A 21139-nucleotide genomic window follows, 5' to 3' on the forward strand; every position below is an offset into this window, starting at 1 on the left:
ATTTATTTCAGTGTACTAACAAATTTCTTTGGGTGAAGGAAAATATCTTATATAGGCCTAAATTTAACTAAATTATAATAATTGCCATGAATGGTAATTTGACTTTAGTGATCCCTGTTGTACGGTATCTCTTAAATTTGAAAAATATAAGACATTACTTATTGGTTGAGATTTAGATAAAGCATTCTCATATTAATATTGGCCGATTTTCAAAAATTTTTTCCACATTGCCCTCAATGGCTTTATGATCTCATGAACTCTGTAGCACTCCCTAAAATTGCAAAAAATAAGGAACATCGTGTCTAAAGTAAACAAATTTTTGGCGGAGTAATACCATAAAAGATCCCATAACATTGATATTATTTTACTACAAATTTAGAAAAAAAAAGAAAAAAATCATAAATTTTTCCTATTATTATATGGCACTATAAACAGAATTATCAATTATTACTTTGCCAATGATAGAACATAAGCGTGTAGCCATATGAAGCAAAATATATTTGATCGAAGGCATCATCATCGTCTTTTATGATGCCCAACGATTATAGAAGTGGGTGAGAAAGAAGAAATATTAAAAACGAAGAAGGTCAGAGGAATAAGCATTCATATAAAAATCAGATGTTGCACTAAGGAAAACTTCAGTTACATTTGAACTTCCAATGTGCCAAGTTGTAGAGAAATAAAAAGTCCTTAAATAGTTTTTCCCTACATTGAAAATATTTTTTTGTTATAAAAAGTAATCTATTAAAAAGTGTAAGCTTAATAAATGTTTCATGTTCATTGTGTATTGTAAATCAATCATGCGTCATGTGATCATTGTTAAATTGAATTTTCTTGTCTTGTACATCATGACTCCATTGAGAGTAACCATAACTAAATGGAAAAAGGTCTATCATCAAGGTTAATAATTCTATAACCCATTAATTCCATTAGCCATATGTAAATTTGTCAAAATTTTATTTGTACAGAAAATTTTGTTTATATAGAAAATTTTGCCAAATTGTAATTTCTATAGAAAATTTTGTCAAAATGTTATTTCTATAGAAAATTTCGTCAAAATTTTATTTCTATAGAAAATTTTGTCAAAGGTTTATTTCTATAGAAAATTTCGTCAAAATTTTATTTCTATAGAAAATTTCGTCAAAATTTTATTTCTTTAGACAATTTTGTCAAAATTGTATTTCTATAGAAAATTTCGTCAAAATTTTATTTCTTTAGAAAATTTTGTCAAGGTGTTATTTCTATAGAAAATTTCGTCAAAATTTTATTTCTATAGAAAATTTTGTAAACATTTTATTTTTATAGAAAAATTTGTCAAAATTTTATTTCTATTGACAATTTGTCAAAATTTTATTTCTATAGAAAATTTTGTCAAAATTTTATTTCTATAGATACAAAACATTTCTTTCGAATAAATATAGAAAATTTCGGCAAAATTTTATTTCCTTAGAAAATATTTTCAAAATTTTATTTCTATAGAAAATGTTTTCAAAATTTTATTTCTATAGAAAATTTTGTTAATATTTTATTTCTTCAAAAATGTTGTCAAAATTTTATTTCTATAGAAAATTTTGTCAAAATTTTATTTCTATAGAAAATTTTGTCAAAATTTTATTTCTATTTAAATTTTGTCAAAATTTTATTTCTATAGAAAATTTTTGTCAAAATTTTATTTCTATAGAAAATTTTGTCAAAATTATATTTCTATAGATACAAAACATTTCTTTCGAATAAATATAGAAAATTTCGGTAAAATTTTATTTCTATAGGAAATTTTATCAAAATTTTATTTCCTTAGAAAATATATTCAAAATTTTATTTCTATAGAAAATGTTTTCAAAATTTTATTTCTAAGAAAATTTTGTCAAAATTTTATTTCCTTAGAAAATTTTGTCAAAATTTTATTTCTATAAAAAATCTATAGATATAAAACACTTCTTTCGTATAAATATAGAAAATTTTGTCAAAATTTTATTTCCTTAGAAAATGTTGTCACAATTTTATTCTATAGAAAATTTTGTTAAAATCGTTTTTTCTATAGACAATGTTGTCATAATTTTAGTTCTATATAAAATTTTGCCAACATTTTACTTCTAAGAAAATTTTGTCAAAATTTTATTTTTATTGAAAATTTTGTTTAAATTGTATTTCTATACATATAAAACGCTTCTGTCGAGTAAATATTGAAAATATCGTCAAAATTTTATTTCTATAGAAAATTGTGTCAAAATTTTATTTCTACAGAAAATTTTGTTAAAATTTTATTTCTATAGAAAATTTCGTCAAAATTTTATTTCTATAGAAAATTTTGCCAAAATTGTATTGCTATGGAAAATTTTGTCAAAATTGTATTGCTATGGAAAATTTTGTCAAAATTTTATTTCCTTAGAAAATTTTGTCAAAATTTTATTTCTATAGAAAATGTTTTCAAAATTTTATTTCTATAGAAAATTTTGTTAAAATCTTTTTTTCTATAGACAATGTTGTCATAATTTTAGTTCTTTAGAAAATTTTGTCAAATTTTACTTCTAAGAAAATTTTGTCAAAATTTTGTTTCTATAGACAATTTTGTCAACTTTTTTTCTATAGAAAATTTTGTCAAAATTTTTATTTCTATAGAAAATTTTGTTAAAATTTTATTTCTTCAAAAAATGTTGTCAAAATTTTATTTCTATAGAAAATTTTGTCAAAATTGTATTTCTATAGAAAATTTTGTCAAAATTTGTATTTCTATAGAAAATTTTGTTAAATTTTTTTTTCTATAGAAAATTTTGTCAAAATTTTATTTCTATAGAAAATTTTGTCAAAATTTTATTTTTATAGACAATTTTTAAATTTTTTATTTCTATAGAAATATGACAAGAATGGTCTATAGAAATAACATTTTGACAAAATTTTCTATATAAATAAAATTTTAACAAAATTTTCTATATAAATAAAATTTTGACAGCATTGTCCATAGAAATAAAATTTTGAGATTTTTTTTTTGAAAGAATTTTTTTTTTTGACAAAATTTTCTTTATAAATAAAAATTTCACAAATTTTTCTATAGAAATAAAATTTTGACAAAATTTTCTATAGATATAAAATTTTGACAAAATTTTCTATATTTATTCTAAAGAAATGTTTTATATCTATATGTAGATCTGAATAGTTCAGATTAAAATATATGTATATGGGAATATAAATTGTTATATATAACCAAAGAAGCGGAGAATTGAAGTAAGGATACATGAAAGACACAATTTACTCTTAAATTTGAGTTTTCCGTGCTAGAGTCTAGGAAACAAATTCTAATTTGTTCGTTTTTCCAGCATTTTTGTTCATTTCCTACTAAAATCTTTTAAAAATGTGTTAACAACAACTTAAATTTCCAAATTCAGGCTCGACTCCAAGTAGAAATTATGCTATGTTTCAAGTGAAAAATGTCTTTATAATAAAGTATTGAAAAACATCTCCTATTTTTGAACGGTTTTTTGCTTTGTACGATTATTTCAGATTTTGATGAAAATTGGTATAGTGCATTTTTTTGTATCGCGCAATTTTAATAAATATTCTGTAGAAAATGTTTTCAAAATTTTATTTCTAAGAAAATTTTGTCAAAATTTTATTTCCTTAGAAAATTTTGTCAAAATTTTATTTCCTTAGAAAATTTTGTCAAAATTTTATTTCTATAAAAAATTTTGTCAAAATTATATATCTATAGATATAAAACACTTCTTTCGTATAAATATAGAAAATTTTGTCAAAATTTTATTTCCTTAGAAAATTTTGTCACAATTTTATTTCTATAGAAAATATTTTCAAATTTTTATTCTATAGAAAATTTTGTTAAAATCGTTTTTTCTATAGACAATGTTGTCATAATTTTAGTTCTATATAAAATGTTGCCAACATTTTACTTCTAAGAAAATTTTGTCAAAATTTTATTTTTATTGAAAATTTTGTTTAAATTGTATTTCTATACATATAAAACGCTTCTGTCGAATAAATATTGAAAATATCGTCAAAATTTTATTTCTATAGAAAATTGTGTCAAAATTTTATTTCTACAGAAAATTTTGTTAAAATTTTATTTCTATAGAAAATTTCGTCAAAATTTTATTTCTATAGAAAATTTTGCCAAAATTGTATTGCTATGGAAAATTTTGTCAAAATTTTATTTCCTTAGAAAATTTTGTCAAAATTTTATTTCTATAGAAAATGTTTTCAAAATTTTATTTCTATAGAAAATTTTGTTAAAATCTTTTTTTCTATAGACAATGTTGTCATAATTTTAGTTCTTTAGAAAATTTTGTCAAATTTTACTTCTAAGAAAATTTTGTCAAAATTTTGTTTCTATAGACAATTTTGTCAACTTTTTTTCTATAGAAAATTTTGTCAAAATTTTTATTTCTATAGAAAATTTTGTTAAAATTTTATTTCTTCAAAAAATGTTGTCAAAATTTTATTTCTATAGAAAATTTTGTCAAAATTTTATTTCTATAGAAAATTTTGTCAAAATTGTATTTCTATAGAAAATTTTGTCAAAATTTGTATTTTTATAGAAAATTTTGTTAAAATTTTTTTTTCTATAGAAAATTTTGTCAAAATTTTATTTCTATAGAAAATTTTGTCAAAATTTTATTTTTATAGACAATTTTTCAATTTTTTATTTCTATAGAAATATGACAAGAATGGTCTATAGAAATAACATTTTGACAAAATTTTCTATATAAATAAAATTTTAACAAAATTTTCTATATAAATAAAATTTTGACAGCATTGTCCATAGAAATAAAATTTTGAGATTTTTTTTTTGAAAGAATTTTTTTTTGACAAAATTTTCTTTATAAATAAAAATTTCACAAATTTTTCTATAGAAATAAAATTTTGACAAAATTTTCTATAGATATAAAATTTTGACAAAATTTTCTATATTTATTCTAAAGAAATGTTTTATATCTATATGTAGATCTGAATAGTTCAGATTAAAATATATGTATATGGGAATATAAATTGTTATATATAACCAAAGAAGCGGAGAATTGAAGTAAGGATACATGAAAGACACAATTTACTCTTAAATTTGAGTTTTTCGTGCTAGAGTCTAGGAAACAAATTCTAATTTGTTCGTTTTTCCAGCATTTTTGTTCATTTCCTACTAAAATCTTTTAAAAATGTGTTAACAACAACTTAAATTTCCAAATTCAGGCTCGACTCCAAGTAGAAATTATGCTATGTTTCAAGTGAAAAATGTCTTTATAATAAAGTATTGAAAAACATCTCCTATTTTTGAACGGTTTTTTGCTTTGTACGATTATTTCAGATTTTGATGAAAATTGGTATAGTGCATTTTTTTGTATCGCGCAATTTTAATAAATATTCTGGTATTGCGCTTATTTACTAGCTGATCTCTTAAAATCTGAAATAAAAATTAAACAATTTTTTTAAACTACAAAATTTTAAAATTTCATTGAAATTTACAAAAAAAATATTTAATTGGATCCAAAGATTTTGACCTTCCCTTAACTATTTTGGTATTGATTCCGAACCATAGATGCGGCTTCTTTAAAATAAAGAAATTTTTAAGCGACCTATCTGGCTTTAAATCTAGGACCAAGAAAATTACAATTAAGATACAGATCTCATTTATCAAATTTTCATTTTCTTTTCGCGGTTTATTAATAAAGGTACTCACGTATAAACAAATGCCAATTTAAAAATCCAAATTATAACGCATACTTCAAAGAAATAAATGTTTTCATAATTCAAAACAAAAAAAACTTTAAACCAAAGACGCTAAATGCTCAAAATAAGTCTTAGCCTATATTTGAAGTGTTTTTATCTTAAATCTAAAGCTTCAATATTTCAGTTAATTTAAGAACAATTTCTTTAAATCGAAAATGTGTTTCTTTATTTATTAGCCTTAGTTCAAAGACATGCGACTTTAACGGAGGTATGCAAAGTTACAAAATTTGTGTCCTAAATTTAATGAAAAAATTTTTGAAGCTAAGATTATAAACTTTGCATTAATTACAATTTTAAATGCGAGCTAATTGGACATGAAGATTAAGGAATTGGTATTATTATTCTATTGAAAAGAAAATGCCAGATACCGATCTTACAAGCCTGACTATACATATGTTTCAGTGTTGGCTAATCCACATTTCCATAGTCTTTAGTAAGATCTGCTAATTTCTTATGGCAATTACACACGAGAATCATTTCTCCCAAGTTGAATCATTTTTTCACCACCACTGTGCATCTTCTTCTCATATAGCTACAATCCCTTAACTTTATTTTAATTAAAATTTTATTATTTTAAAGAAATTTGTCCTTAATATTTTGTAAATTCGCAAAATATAGGTTGCGTAATCTTTAATATCACGTAAATATTTTTTTCAGTGTAGTCAAGATACAAAAGGTCAAAAAATTTAAAGACGATTTTATTCATTTTGAAGAATTTTTCAGAATTATTAAATTAAAATTGACCTTAGTCAAACAAAATTTTCTTTTTTGTTAAGGTTCCCAACTTTAGGTCGAGTCAGTTAACTATAAGGACAAGCCGACTTCATTGAAAAGTTTGTCGACTTTTGAACAAAAAAAAAACTTTATATTAAAGAAATGCGTCTTCTATACTAAGCTAAGCAATATTCACATTCGTATTTTAAGTGCATGAAATCTTTGGCTTCACGAGAACATTTTTTCGGTGTAAATAAACTTATTGGACGATGATTGATTGTAACCGGGAATTTTTCTTCAATCGTGGTGTGGTGAATTTGAAAAGAATATATATGATTTTTTTTCTACACTGAAAAAAAAACATGCCCGGTTTTAAAGATTTTGTCTTTACTTTAAAAATGTTGGTATTGATTTCGAGCCAAAGAAGCGGTGAATAAAAGTAAGGATACTTTTAAGACACAATTCTTTTTTAAATTTGGGCTTTGTGTACTTGCTTCTAGGAAGCAAATTTTAATTTTTCGCTTTTTAAGCTTTTTTTTCATCATACGCTATAAAAGTCCTTTAAAAACGAGTTAACGACAACTTTATTTTCCAAATTAAGACTCCAGTAGAAATTATGCTATGTTTCAAGTAAAAAACGTCTTTAAAATAAAGTGTTGAAAAACATGACCTATATTTGAACGATTTTTTGCTTTGTAGTCAAGATGCAATAAAACAACAAATTCAAAGACAATTTCATTAAATTTAAAGAATTTTTCAGAGTTATTAAAGTCAAGTAGACCTTAGCCCAAACATTTTTGCTTTCATATTATGATACTCATTTTTAAGTGAACTTACTTAATTATAAGGACAATACGACTTCACGGAAAAGTTTATCGACTTTTGGACAAGGAAAAAAACTTTATATTGGAGAAATGCGTCTTCTATGCTAAGCTAAATTTGTATTCGTATTTTAAAGTCATGAAATCTTTGACTTCACGACAATATTTTTTTCAGTGTACCAGCTTTTTATTACCCCAAATGTTTGTCGGTAATTGTTTCTCCCAAAAAAATATGTTTTAAAACTTTTAGATATGGTTAAATATCGTTAAAAAGCTACAAAAACAAATATTAACAAATAATCAATTAAATATTTGGTGATGCAAACAAGCTATTTGTCTATCGAGTTCTGTATTAGTTCTGTACTTCAAAAATGCACAATGGTAAAAAGATAATGAATAACTCTGGAATATTTCAAGAATAGAGAAGCATGTATTTGCACACTCATGAAACATGCAAATGATTCTCACTTTTAAATTCTAAGACATTTATACATTTATATACTGAGCGGTTTAGACTTAGTTCAATTCATTTTTTATGGGACCTAAACTTTGTTATATATCGTCGAGGTGTTACCAATTAAACCAAGCATACTTATTGTGTGGAAATAATTATTATTGATTCAAATGACAAAAATGTGGGAATATAATCTACATTTCAGAATTCATTTATTTTTGCTTGACATCACCACACTGAAAAAACAGTGAACCCACCAGGAAGAAAACTTTTGATTAATTTTAGAAAATTTTGAATATTTTTAGAAATTTTTAACTAAACAGTATTACAATCGCTGGCATCACGCCAATATCACAAAAATAAGTAAAAATTTTTCGACAAATTCAAGAGAATTTATTAGACATAAATAATGTTTTTCACATTTTAAAGAAAATTTTGTAGTTTGAAGGAAAAAATTGGAGTTCAAAATTGCAAGAATGTCTTTAGTGACATACGAAGTTCATGATGGACGCTTTTGTATAAAAATTTAAAAATTTGAAAAAATAATGAACTATTTTATGACAAATACGAATTTAGTAAATCTCTATCCTTAACTTGTGTATAATTTTTTCCCATCTTTTAGTTCATTTAACTAACGTACGCAAAAAATTATTAGAGTAAATAAAACTTTCACCAAATATAATAAGTTCATGAACTAAAATATAGTTAAATTGGCTTTAGTGAAATAGTGAGTACACTTTTTTTTGCGTGCACCTTTTGCCTTGACTAAACTGAGAAAAATATTAAGATATTACGAAGGATTGTGCAATATAAATTTTAGGCCACGAAATTTACCCAATATTAAAGACAAATTTATATAAAATAAAGAAATTTTTTATTAAAAGAAAATTTTGTAATATTTGCTTAAAATTTTTTTCCTAAAATTTTGGCCACGAATCTTTTAATTTGTGTCCCTCCGTTAAAGTCGTATGTCTTTTGACTAAGGTAAAATTACGTTAAAATAACAAAAAACAGTTTTGATTTAAGGAAATAATCTTTAAATTAACTGAGATATTGAATCTTTGGATTGAAGATAAAAAAGCTTAAAATTGGCTCTAAATTTTTTATGAAATCTGTATCCTAATTTTAACTTTATTTTAAAACGAGATAAAAATGTTATTATTTTAAAGACGACGCATCGGAATCGATATGGAAATCCTTAAGGAAAGGTCAAAATCCTTGGATCCAAGTAAACTTTTTGACTACGCCAAAGTTATATTTTCACTGAAAAAAATTATTTCTTTGTATTTAAAGATTATTATTTTTTACGAAATTTTCCACAGCCCAAATAAATTTTCCTTTTTATAACCTTCACCACTACTGTGGTACAGGGTATAATAAGTTTGTGCATTTGTATGTAACGCCAAGAAGGAAAAGTCTGAGACCGATCGTCTTAGAATTAAATTCTGAGTCGATTTAGTGATGTCCGTCTGTCTGTCTGGCTGTCTGTCTGTCTGTCCGTCCGTCCGTCTGTCTGTCTGTCTGTTCATGTATTTTTGTGCGCAGGGTCGTTTTTTGGGACAAAGACAATCGCAATTGATTTTGGAAAAAAACGGTTCAGATTTAGATATAGCTGTCATATATATTTATCCCCGATCTGGTCATAATTGGCGTGTTTATCAACCGATTTTCTTCAAATTCCGTACATCCGCATTTTGTATGAGTCTCGAAAAACTTGCAAAATATCAGCCAAATCGGTTCAGATTTAGATACAGCACCCAAATATATCTTTCGTCCGATTTAGACTCATATGGCAACAGAGGCCAAAGTTTACTACCAATTTTCGTGAAATTTTGCATAAAGAGTAGAATTGACATTCTACCAATGCTTGGTAAATTTGATTGAAATCGGTTCAGATTTGGATATAGCTCCCATATATATCTTTCGTCCGATTTGAACTTATATGGTCTCAAAAGCCAGAGTTTTGCCGTGATTTAGTTCAAATTTTGCACAAGGAGTACGTTTAACAGTATCAGTATTAAACTCCCATTTACGTGAAATTTTGCAAAGAGATAACAGAATTATTATTCTAACTATGCATGTCAAATTTAGTCGAAATCGGTTCAGATTATATATAGCTCCCGTTATATGTACACCAGAGTTGGGAAAATATGGTAGACTATTTCATATTTTAGACCCATTTTCAATGGGATTTTCCTCCAATTGACTGCATAGTTTCCACGGAGAATATATTTAATATAATATTCAAGTTTGATCTAATTTGGTTCAGAATTAGATAAAGCCGCCATATATTCGTTTTTCCGGTTTATACAAATATGGCCAAAATTCTCACACTTTACACAAAATTCTGTGATAATTTCCCCATATCTTAGTTATATCCTAGACACTGTAATGTCAGACTTTCCACAGAACGGTTGAGTTTTAAATAAGGCTCCAAGTCACCCGACTTGACCAAATAATATATCACAACCCACACTTGACCACATATCTTTTCAAGATCTAACCAATATTCTTGTCAAATCGTCACTGCTGAGTAGCAAAAGTTGTAAATGTTACTCAAATTGTCCTATATCTCGAATACATAAGTATCGCCTGATAAATCGCAAATGCTCTTTTGTACAATTGACACAAAATTTCTCTCGCTTCATATTTCCCATATTTTTTATTAACATTGTGTTTCATTCCAGGGCGTTAGCCGATTTCAATTTTAATTCTAGAGATTTTGTAGAAGTACAAAAAATTGTCTCCATTATAAGTATTTGTATCTGAAAATGCAAACCTTTATATAGCTCCCAGCAAATTTGAAGTAGTTGAGATGGTAACACAAATGCTGGTCTACATGGTGGTGAAGGGTATAATATAGTCGGCCCCGCCCGACTTTAGACTTTACTTACTTGTTTTTTTTGAGTATGTCTCAAACTTTTTATGAACTAAACGTGCGAAAATTCAAATAAATTGTACTCCAAATTTTGAGATTGTTACAAAACGTTGTTAAAACCAGGAAAATTTAATGCCCTGGTGTACTTTTTAATTGCAAATCACGAAATTACACCCTCTCATAGAGGAAAAAATGAACTAAAATTAAAGAACCAAATTGGGAATCGCTCGAAAATTATCTTCTGCTTTAGTTTATATTGAACTTATGTGTACGGTCATTGAACTTTATAGATACATTTAGTTCATAAAATGTTTGAAACATACTCAAAAAAGGAAGATTTAATTGGACTGCGGAAAAAAATAATAAAATTTAACTACAAGCAAATAATTTTTTTTTTCAATAAAAAAAGTTATATTTATCATAAGTTTAACTACGGATTTTGATTCTGTTTAGCAACCTGAAGTTGGTATCGGCTAACTTGTATGTATGTATGTATATATTAAAGAATAAAACGTCTTTTTTAATTATATATTCTAAAAACTTTAATATGTTTATGTTAAAATAGAACACTAAATAAAATATCATTAGCAACGACTGATCTCTTTCCGACAAGTGAGTCATGCCATCACTTTAAAATATTCCCCATATATTTATTACATCGTTTTACACATTTCCTCTGTGATTGTCGTCTAGTCGCGTCTAAATCTAACACTTAAGATTTATGATATCTCTTCTGGTTTCCATTGTAATGCTATTATGGCCTTAGCACGTGTCTAATATCTACGATATTTACGTATCTCAAGTTGCCGATTAGTTATTTTCCGAAATCACCATAGCCAACTAGACTAATGAAACACGTGCCGACGTCGCTGGCAACGACCAGCGATCAGAAAATTTATACGATCATTAAACAAATCGTTAAACTAGAAACGATTGGCTAATCAATGAATTTTAATCGAGCATGTTGATCAAGTGGCGCTAAGCAACCACCCCCCTTGAAGATTGATAAACAAATCAATAAATCAATTAAAAATAGTTGAAATATTTCTATCATCTATTTACCCTACACATTGAAGTGCGACAGAATATGCTGATTACAACATGTAAACAATAACAGGGATGTAGGTGGGGAAGCCGAGGCCCTGGGAACAACTACGTTTAATTATATTTAATTTAGCCCTTTCACCACCGAACGAAATCCATTATCAAAAACTTTAGTTTTCTTTTTATACCCCAAAAGCACATAGTGGTTAGGGTACAATAACTTAGATCTGAAAATAAATGTACCTACACAGAAGAAAATTTTTACGTGATATTAGAGATTACGTAACCTAAAGTTTAGGATGTACAATATAATTACGAATAATGGACTTTTCACGGTACGTAGGGAGCCAGAATTGAAATATGGGGGTCGCTTATATGGGGGCTATATACAATTATTGATATGGACCAATTTTTGTGTGATTGGGGATCGATTTATCTGAGGGCTATATATAACTATAGACCGATATGGACCAATTTAGGCATGGTTGTTAACGGCCATATACTAGCACAATGTACCAAATTTCAACTGACTCGCATGAAATTTGCTCCTCCATGAGGCTCCAAAACCAAATCTCGGGATCGGTTTATATGGGGGCTATATATGATTATGGACTGATATGGACCACTTTTGCCATAGTTGTTAAATACCATATACTACCACCACGTACCAAATTTCAACCAGATCGGATGAATTTTGCTTCTCCAAAAGGCACCGGAGGTCAAATCTGGGAATCGGTTTATATGGGGGCTATATATAATTATGGACTGATATGAACCAATTCCTGCATGGTTGTTGGATACCATATACTAACTTCAGGTACCAAATTTCAATCGAATGGGATGAATTTTGCTCTTCCAAGAGGCTCTGGAGGTCAAATCTGGGGATCGGTTTATATAGGGCCAATATATAATTATGGGCCGATTTCGACCAATTTTTGCATGGGTGTTTGAGGCCATATATTAACACCACGTACCAAATTTCAACTAAATCAGATGAATTTTGGTCTTCCAAGATGCTCCGGAGGTCAAATCTGGTGATCGGTTTATATGGGGGCTATATATAATTATGGACCGATGTGGACCAATTTTTTGCATTGTCATTAGAGACCATATATTAACATTATGTACCAAATTTCAGCCGGATTGGTTTATATGGGGGCTATATATAATTATTGACCGATGTGGACCAATTTTTGCATGGTTGTTAAAGACCATATACTGACACCATGTACCAAATTTCAGCCGGATCAGATGAAATTTGCTTCTCTTAGAGGCTCCGCAAGCCATATCGGGGGATCGGTTTATATGGGGGCTATATATAATTATGGACCGATGTGGACCAATTTTTGCACGGTTGTTAGAGACCATATACTAACACCATGTACCAAATTTCAGCCGTATCGGATGAAATTTGCTTCTTTTAGAGGATTCGCAAGCCAAATTTGGGGGTCCGTTTATATGGGGGCTATACGTAAAAGTGGGCCGTTATGGCCCATTTGCAATACCATCCGACCTACATCAATAACAACTACTTGTGCAAAGTTTCAAGTCGATAGCTTGTTTCGTTCGGAAGTTAACGTGATTTCAACAGACGGACGGACGGACGGACATGCTCAGATCGACTCAGAATTTCACCACGACCCAGAATATATATACTTTATGGGGTCTTAGAGCAATATTTCGATGTGTTACAAACGGAATGACAAAGTTAATATACCCCCCATCCTATGGTGGAGGGTATAAAAATTTGAAGCTATGATCATAAACTTTATTTTAACTAAAATTGCATTATTTTAAAGAAATTTGTCCTTAATAGTTTAAAAATTTCGCATCCTAAAATTTAGGTTGTGTAATCTTTAATTTCGCGTAAATATTTTTTTCAGTGTATGCTTGTAAAATCGCCACTGCTAAGTAGCACAAATTGTAAATATTACTCAAATTGTCCTATATCTCGAATAGATATATGTATCGCCCGATAAATTATAAATGCTATTTTGCACAATTGCATTAAAATTGCTCTAACTTTATATTTGTTACATAGTTTTTACAAACATTCTGCTTCATCCCAGGGCGTTCGACGATTTAAATTTTAATTCTAGAGATTTTGTAAAAGTATAAAAAGTTGTCTCCAAATCGGGCAAGATGTAAATATTTGTATATGGGAATATAACCCTTCATAAAAACTCCCAACAAATTTTGAAGGAGTTGAGATGGTAACACAAAGTTTACATTGTGTACTTTGTGGTGAAGGGTATAATATAGTCGGCCCCGCCCGACTTTAGACTTTACTTGTTTAACAATAAATTTTTGTTTGAGAGCAGGCTTACACAAAGTGCACAAGACCAAGCTCGCATTGTCATGAATACATGCTAAGTCGCGTATTTTTTTGTACTGGTTGTATTTTACAAATTCTAACAAAGCTCATGATGTATTTTGTAGTGAATTATATAAAGTATTTTAAAAAAAATTTTCTTACTACCTATTTACCTTTGAAGACGAATGCCCCATGAAATTTCTCGTAGAAGGATATCTTTTTTTTTAACATTTTGACGACACTTTACTTAGTAAATAGGTGTATTTTGAATATGAATTCTCAAGAAAAACTTACTTTTATCGAGCGGTTAATTCTTCGTCATTAAACGGTTAAATCGGGTTTCAGAGTTTCTATAAAATTGATTGAAAATTGATTGGTAAATGTAGATTTTACAACGGAAATACGAAATGAGACGTATATGTCCCATTCGTCGTCAAAGGGTTAAATACCTATGTCATATATTTCCATTATGTCTAGCTAGTCATTGGACACTGGCGCCACATAATTTGCGTCTACAGTGTTAATGCTCTTGATATGTCTGGTGAGTTTTTTGTGCCATGTTTGATTTTATATAAGAATTGGCGATGTGTCCAAATTATGGAAAATGATGCTGTTAGCACAATTCGCGATCGAGTTAAAAAGGTTCAAGTGGCTTTACCTTAGTACACGCAGAGAAAAATTAATATGATAGGCTGATGATAATAATGATAATAATAATAAGTAGTTACCTTAATACTTTTATTTTAATTATTCACTTTTATTTTCATACCCTCCACCATAGGATGGGGGTATATTAACTTTGTCATTCCGTTTGTAACACATCGAAATATTGCTCTAAGACCCCATAAAGTGTATATATTCTGGGTCGTGGTGAAATTCTGAGTCGATCTGAGCATGTCAGTCCGTCCGTCCGTCCGTTGAAATCACGCTAATTTCCGAACGAAACAAGCTATCGACTTGAAACTTGGCACAAGTAGTTGTTATTGATGTAGGTCGGATGGTATTGCAAATGGGCCATATCGGTCTACTTTTACGTATAGCCCCCATATAAACGAACCTCCAAATTTGGCTTGCAGACCCTCTAAGAGAAGCAAATTTCATCCGGTCCGTCTGAAATTTGGTACATGGTGTTAGTATATGGTATCTAACAACCATGCAAAAATTGGTCCACATCGGTCCATAATTATATATAGCCCCCATATAAACCGATCTCCCGATTTGGATTTCGGAGCTTCTAAGAGAAGCAAATTTCATCCGATCCAGCTTAAATTTGGTACATGGTGTTAGTATATGGTCTTTAATAACCATGCAAAAATTGGTCCACATCGGTGAATAATTATATATAGCCCCCATATAAACCGATCACCAGATTTGACCTCCGGAGCCTCTTGGAAGACCAAAATTCATCTGATTCAGTTGATATTTGGTACGTGGTGTTAATATATGGCCTCAAACACCCATGCAAAAATTGGTCGAAATCGATCCATAATTATATATAGCCCCCATATAAACCGATCCCCAGATTTGACCTCCAGAGCAACTTGGAAGAGCAAAATTCATCCGATTCGGTTGAAATTTGTACGTGATGTTAGTATACGGTATCCAACAACCATGCATGAATTGGTTCATATCAGTCCATAATTATATATAACCCCCATATAAACCGATCCCCAGATTTGGCTTTCGGAGCTTCTAAAAGAAGCAAATTTCATCCGATCCAGCTGAAATTTGGTACATGGTGTTAGTATATGGTCTTTAATAACCATGCAAAAATTGGTCCACATCGGTGAATAATTATATATAGCCCCCATATAAACCGATCACCAGATTTGACCTCCGGAGCCTCTTGGAAGACCAAAATTCATCTGATTCAGTTGATATTTGGTACGTGGTGTTAATATATGACCTCAAACACCCATGCAAAAATTGGTCGAAATCGATCCATAATTATATATAGCCCCCATATAAACCGATCCCCTGATTTGACCTCCAGAGCAACTTGGAAGAGCAAAATTCATCCGATTCGGTTGAAATTTGTACGTGATGTTAGTATATGGTATCCAACAACCATGCATGAATTGGTTCATATCAGTCCATGAATTGGTTCATATCAGTCCATGGTAGTATATGATATTTAACAACCATGCCAAAAGTGGTCCATATCAGTACATAATCATATATAGCCCCCATATAAACCGATCCCGAGATTTGGTTTTGGAGCCTCTTGGAGGAGCAAATTTCATCCGAGTCAGTTGAAATTTGGTACATTGTGCTAGTATATGGCCGTTAACAACCATGCCTAACTATGTCCATATCGGTCTATAGTTATATATAGCCCTCAGATAAATCGATCCCCAATCACACAAAAATTGGTCCATATAAAGTTCATAATTGTATATAGCCCCCATATAAGAGACCCCATATTTCAATTCTGGCTCTCTACGTACCGTGCAAAAGTCCATATCGATTCGTAATTATTTGTAGACTTACCTATGCATACTTTTTTGTCTAATATATAACACGTATGGACTAACTAACAATTTAGAAAGCGATGTTAAGAAGTTTTAAGATACCACAACCCAATTAATTCCATTGTGGATGACAGTCTTTCGTAGAAGTTTCTACGCTATCCATGTTGGAGGGTACATAAGATTCGGCCTGGCCGAACTTACGGCCATATATACTTGTTATATTTGGGATTACGTTACGCATATACAATACAACTCTAATAATGAGTATTCCTCTTCTGGTTGACTAACGAGTTAAGGCCCTCAGTCCATACGGCCCTGTTTTGAATAGAATACCTCTTCAATCGATTATCATGTACACTAATCTTAACATGAGTTAAGACGAGTCTTTTTTTCTCGAATTTATTTAAATCAATGGCGCACTTTTTCAATGACAATGCCGGTTGTTATTATTACAATGATCTGACTCAACAATTGTCGTTGTTTTGCGCTTTGCTCTATTGTTAAACGTGAGGGTTTTAGTGAACAATAACAATGATGTCGTTCAATAATATTGCATTTTTTTGTGTATTTTGTTTACATCTTACGCAAAATGTTGTTAGCACTGCAAAAATGAGATCCAAAAGATAAATACGAGTAGATCAGATGAATACTTACACTCAAAAAAAAAAAAAAAAAAACTTAGGATCCAAAAATTTTGAACTTGCTTAAGGATTTTTGACTTATTTGGCTTAAAATCTACAGTCAATATTGGTATATGTTAGAGATCTCATTTATCGAATTTTCATTCTCTCTCTCTCTAAAATATAACAGAAAGTAAAAATGTTTGTTTAACTCCAAAAAAATGTAAACCAAAGATGTAAAATTCACAAATTAAGTCATACCTTATGTTTGAAAAGTGAATCTAAAGACTCTATATAGCAATTTAATTTAAAGACGATTTCTTTAAATGAAAAACATTTTTATTTAGTTTTTTTGCCTTAGTTCAAAGACATACGACCTTAATGGATGAATGGACTCTCCAAAATGTGTGTCCTAACTTTAATACAAATATTTTTTTAAGCAAGAATTATAAACTTTATTTTAATTAAAATTTCATTATTTTGTCCTTAATATTGTGTATTTTGCGCATCCTAAAATTAAGGTTGCGTGATCTTTAATATCACGAAAATATTGTTTTCAGTATAGCTATTGCCTTTACACAGGGAGGATTCTCTTTTTAAAAAGAATGTTACGTTGTTATTTTAATAGAACCATATTTCAGTGTATTAAAAATAGCATGTCAACGTTTTTATTCCCACCTACACACAAAAAATTGTTTTTCTTATTCAATTACGAAATTAATTGAGACAATTAATTTTTTAATTGAAATGTCTTCAATCACAGAAATGATAGTATCAATTTAAACAATTAATTGAAGGTCAATTAAAAAAGAATTGATACAATTAAAAAATTTATTGATACTATTAATTTTTGTGATTGATTTTTGTTTCAATTAAATAATTTTTTAAATCAAATAAATTTTTAATTAAATTTTTTAAACTAAATTAAGACTTTTATTAGAAAAATTGCAGTGAATTTTTTTCTGTGTACCACCCAGCAAAAAAAAAGCGTCGCCAAAAATGTAATGAAAATGTTCTTTTTGGATCCGGAAGTGGTGCAAAATGGGCCCAGAAGCGATGAATTTAACATGGGCTTGTCATAGGGAGGATGCTTACCATTTCAACATCCGTTGCAATGAATTTGCATCAATTCTTAAGGTATGAAGCGAAGACAGTGTTTTGGATGTGAGCAGGGTTGGCCTGTCACAAACTGTGACTTTTGCGACATACATTTGCGACGGTATAATACGTATGTCGCAAAAGTCGTAAACCTACTGTAGAAAACCAAATTTTGAATAGAAGAAATCCTGAACATTTTTTAATTTAGTTTGACAGCATTCGCTGTGAGTTTCTGCAGAAATTTGTGAAAGTTTTCCCATGGTCAAGCCTATTTTATTTGGTGGTATCGAAATTCCCGTTGGTGAGTGTTCAAAATACCTTGGGGTTATATTGGACAGGAGACTGAACTTAAAGCTAAGAAAGGACGAGAAAATCCACGGTTACCCAGTACTCGTGCAAAAGGCAATAGGGAAAATGTGGGGACTAAAACCGAAAATTGTGAACATTCCTAAGAATTGAAACTTCTTCGCACATACCATCGTCTTGAATATCATCGAATTCGCTGCCTAGCTGACGCGACTAAAGTATTTTCAGTTTGCGACTTTTGTTACTTTTTCTACATTTACGACGCGTATGTGACGTTTGCGACGTTTACAACTTTGCGACAGTCGCAAACCTAAAACAGTTTGATACAGACCATCTCTGGATGTGAGTTGAAAAATTTTGTGATATTTTGCCAAATAAAAACTTTTTATAATTTTTTTAAGATTTTAAATGCATTCTAACGCTCGTCTGAAACACTTGACCCCAACTATTTTCAAAAATTCGCAATTTTTCTAGAATGAATTCAGAAAATTTGTCGAAAAAATTTAAATAATTTCCATCATTTTATTCATTCCTACTCTGTTTTTAACCTGTTTGAAACAAAAAAAGTTAAAATTACACATAAAAAATTGAACTTACTGTGTAGTTAAAATAAAAAACATTTTTGGAAGTGCTTTTAAAATTGTGCCTTTAGAACAACTTCCAAATGTTTTGTAATGTACTGCCTGAGCATTAAATAGAAATTCGGACTCTTGAGTGAAATCTCAAGAGTTTTAAAACCTCTATCCAGTCTTTAAGTAATTTGTATTACTACCTACGGATGCTACGAAATTAGAGACGAGGGGAGCCATAAATTAGCTAGCTATCAGCCGGAATTGGGGGAGTTCTTGTCTCCCATTTCATAGCATATGTTGCATTACAATTTTTATATAGACTCCCGAAATTAAATTTTCCTAATTAATCTAAATGGACCAAAGTTACCAACAATAAAAAAACGCAAAACCCCTATGTTGGAAACATGAGAATATGAGAAAAAATTAGCAAAGTCGAGACCCAGAATGTCAATTAGTATGAACCCTAAGATGTTATAGAGTCCGCGTCTCTTTACCCTCACCTGCCATGCCCTAGTGACGCCAGTATCATTTTTCTAGGGGCCCACAAAGTAAATTAGGTTTAACTCATTCACCCACGCAAGAAGTCAAAATAAATTTAGCTATCCATATTCATTTGAACGAAATAGAATTTTATTTAAATCATAATTAACTTCGTAAGCCTATGATCACTACCTTAATTAATAAAATTCATATAAATTTTTGTTTCCTATCCTAACATCGTGACAGGGAAATTTCAGATTAAAATTTAAATACATTTTTCGTTATATGACCATTCATTAAATTGAAATTTTCAACACTTCATGTAGCTTGTCAAATAAATCATTGTTAACAATAATCACTTTTTAATGATAAGCGACGAGACGCACTTTCAAGAAAATTCAAGAAAAAAACAAAAAGTTGTAATATTAGAATACTATAAACAAAGAACAATTCAAAATTTACCATAATATGAGAAAGATGTAATTTCGCTTTCAATGACAACAAACTATAAATATTAGTACTATTTTCTTTCAACAATTTTCACTTTCAATATTTGTTCTTAATATATATGTATTTTCAAAAAGAAACTCCTCAATTACTTATGAATATAATTTTCGAGATTTACTTATTTACCGTTTGGTGTCTTGAATAAAAAAAAAAGAAAAAAAAAAGTGTGCTGGGTATACTAGTCAGAATGACAAAGTAGAAAGCAATTTCTTCCAAATTATTTAGCAAAACAAATAATACAAAATTTTTGATCTAGATTCGGGCATACGGAGAAGACGAAATATCGTAAAACTAATAACGATGATTAATGAAAAAAAAAACAGTTACCGCGAAGGTAGTATTATGACAAATTGTGAATGAAAGGGAGTATGTGATATTACAGCGCCAGCATTTACAACAACATTATTCAAAGTGCCATGAGCGTAAGATTAAATTTTACGCGAGAATTATGAATAGAGTGAAAACATGAATGAAAAAGCTGAATGAAAACGAATGAAGAGGTAAGGGGAAACATAGTTGGAGACTTTTTATTACATGCTACAAAAACAATTCGAGAGTAGATTTTGCTCTCTCAATAAGCACTCGTAGTGCATAACTTATGTGATGGGTCCCCCTTACCTTTTCATTGTGATCTTTCTGGTTTTTTTTTTTGTTTCTATGTAAAAAAAAATTAAATATGCATGAAATGTGTACACTCACCCAAACATAGATTTCGACGACGATGAGGCCTCAGCGGTTCAAAATACAGATGTTTGCTGGTTAAGCTAAATTAAAGTGTTTTCAATAAAAATTTAATATATATAATTTCTGCTTTAAGTTTTCACCATTCACTAAATTCTTGCTCAATAAAATTTTTAGTATATACCGAACATTATCCAATTATAGACTACAAATTTACGTTTCTATCGCCAGGTCTTCATTGTTTTCAGCAATCCGGACACGACGGTTTTTTTTTATAAATTTTCTTAATTAATCTCCATTCCACATCCACTTTTCATAGTTTAGCTTTTAAAAATCGAGGTTTTCTTATTTTTTTTTTCTTAATTTCGGTGGAGCCAGAGATATGCCCGGTTTAAAATCTCGCTAGTAACTATTCTGCCGTCTACGTTTTCCTCTTACTTCTGCTGCTT

General features: G+C 29.2%; 1 protein-coding gene across 1 annotated transcript in view; it reads left to right on the plus strand.

Moving 5' to 3' along the window:
- The first annotated feature begins 715 nt into the window (after window positions 1-715).
- LOC142238020 (juvenile hormone esterase-like) overlaps window positions 716-21139 on the plus strand; it is a 49485-nt gene continuing 29061 nt past the window's right edge. Inside the window, exon 1 of the mRNA XM_075309511.1 lies at window positions 716-736. The gene's annotated coding sequence lies outside the window, so the exon portion shown is untranslated. The remainder of the gene's footprint in view (window positions 737-21139) is intronic.

The sequence above is a fragment of the Haematobia irritans genome, chromosome 5, assembly GCF_050003625.1.
Source record: "Haematobia irritans isolate KBUSLIRL chromosome 5, ASM5000362v1, whole genome shotgun sequence".
NCBI classification, from domain to species: domain Eukaryota; kingdom Metazoa; phylum Arthropoda; class Insecta; order Diptera; family Muscidae; genus Haematobia; species Haematobia irritans.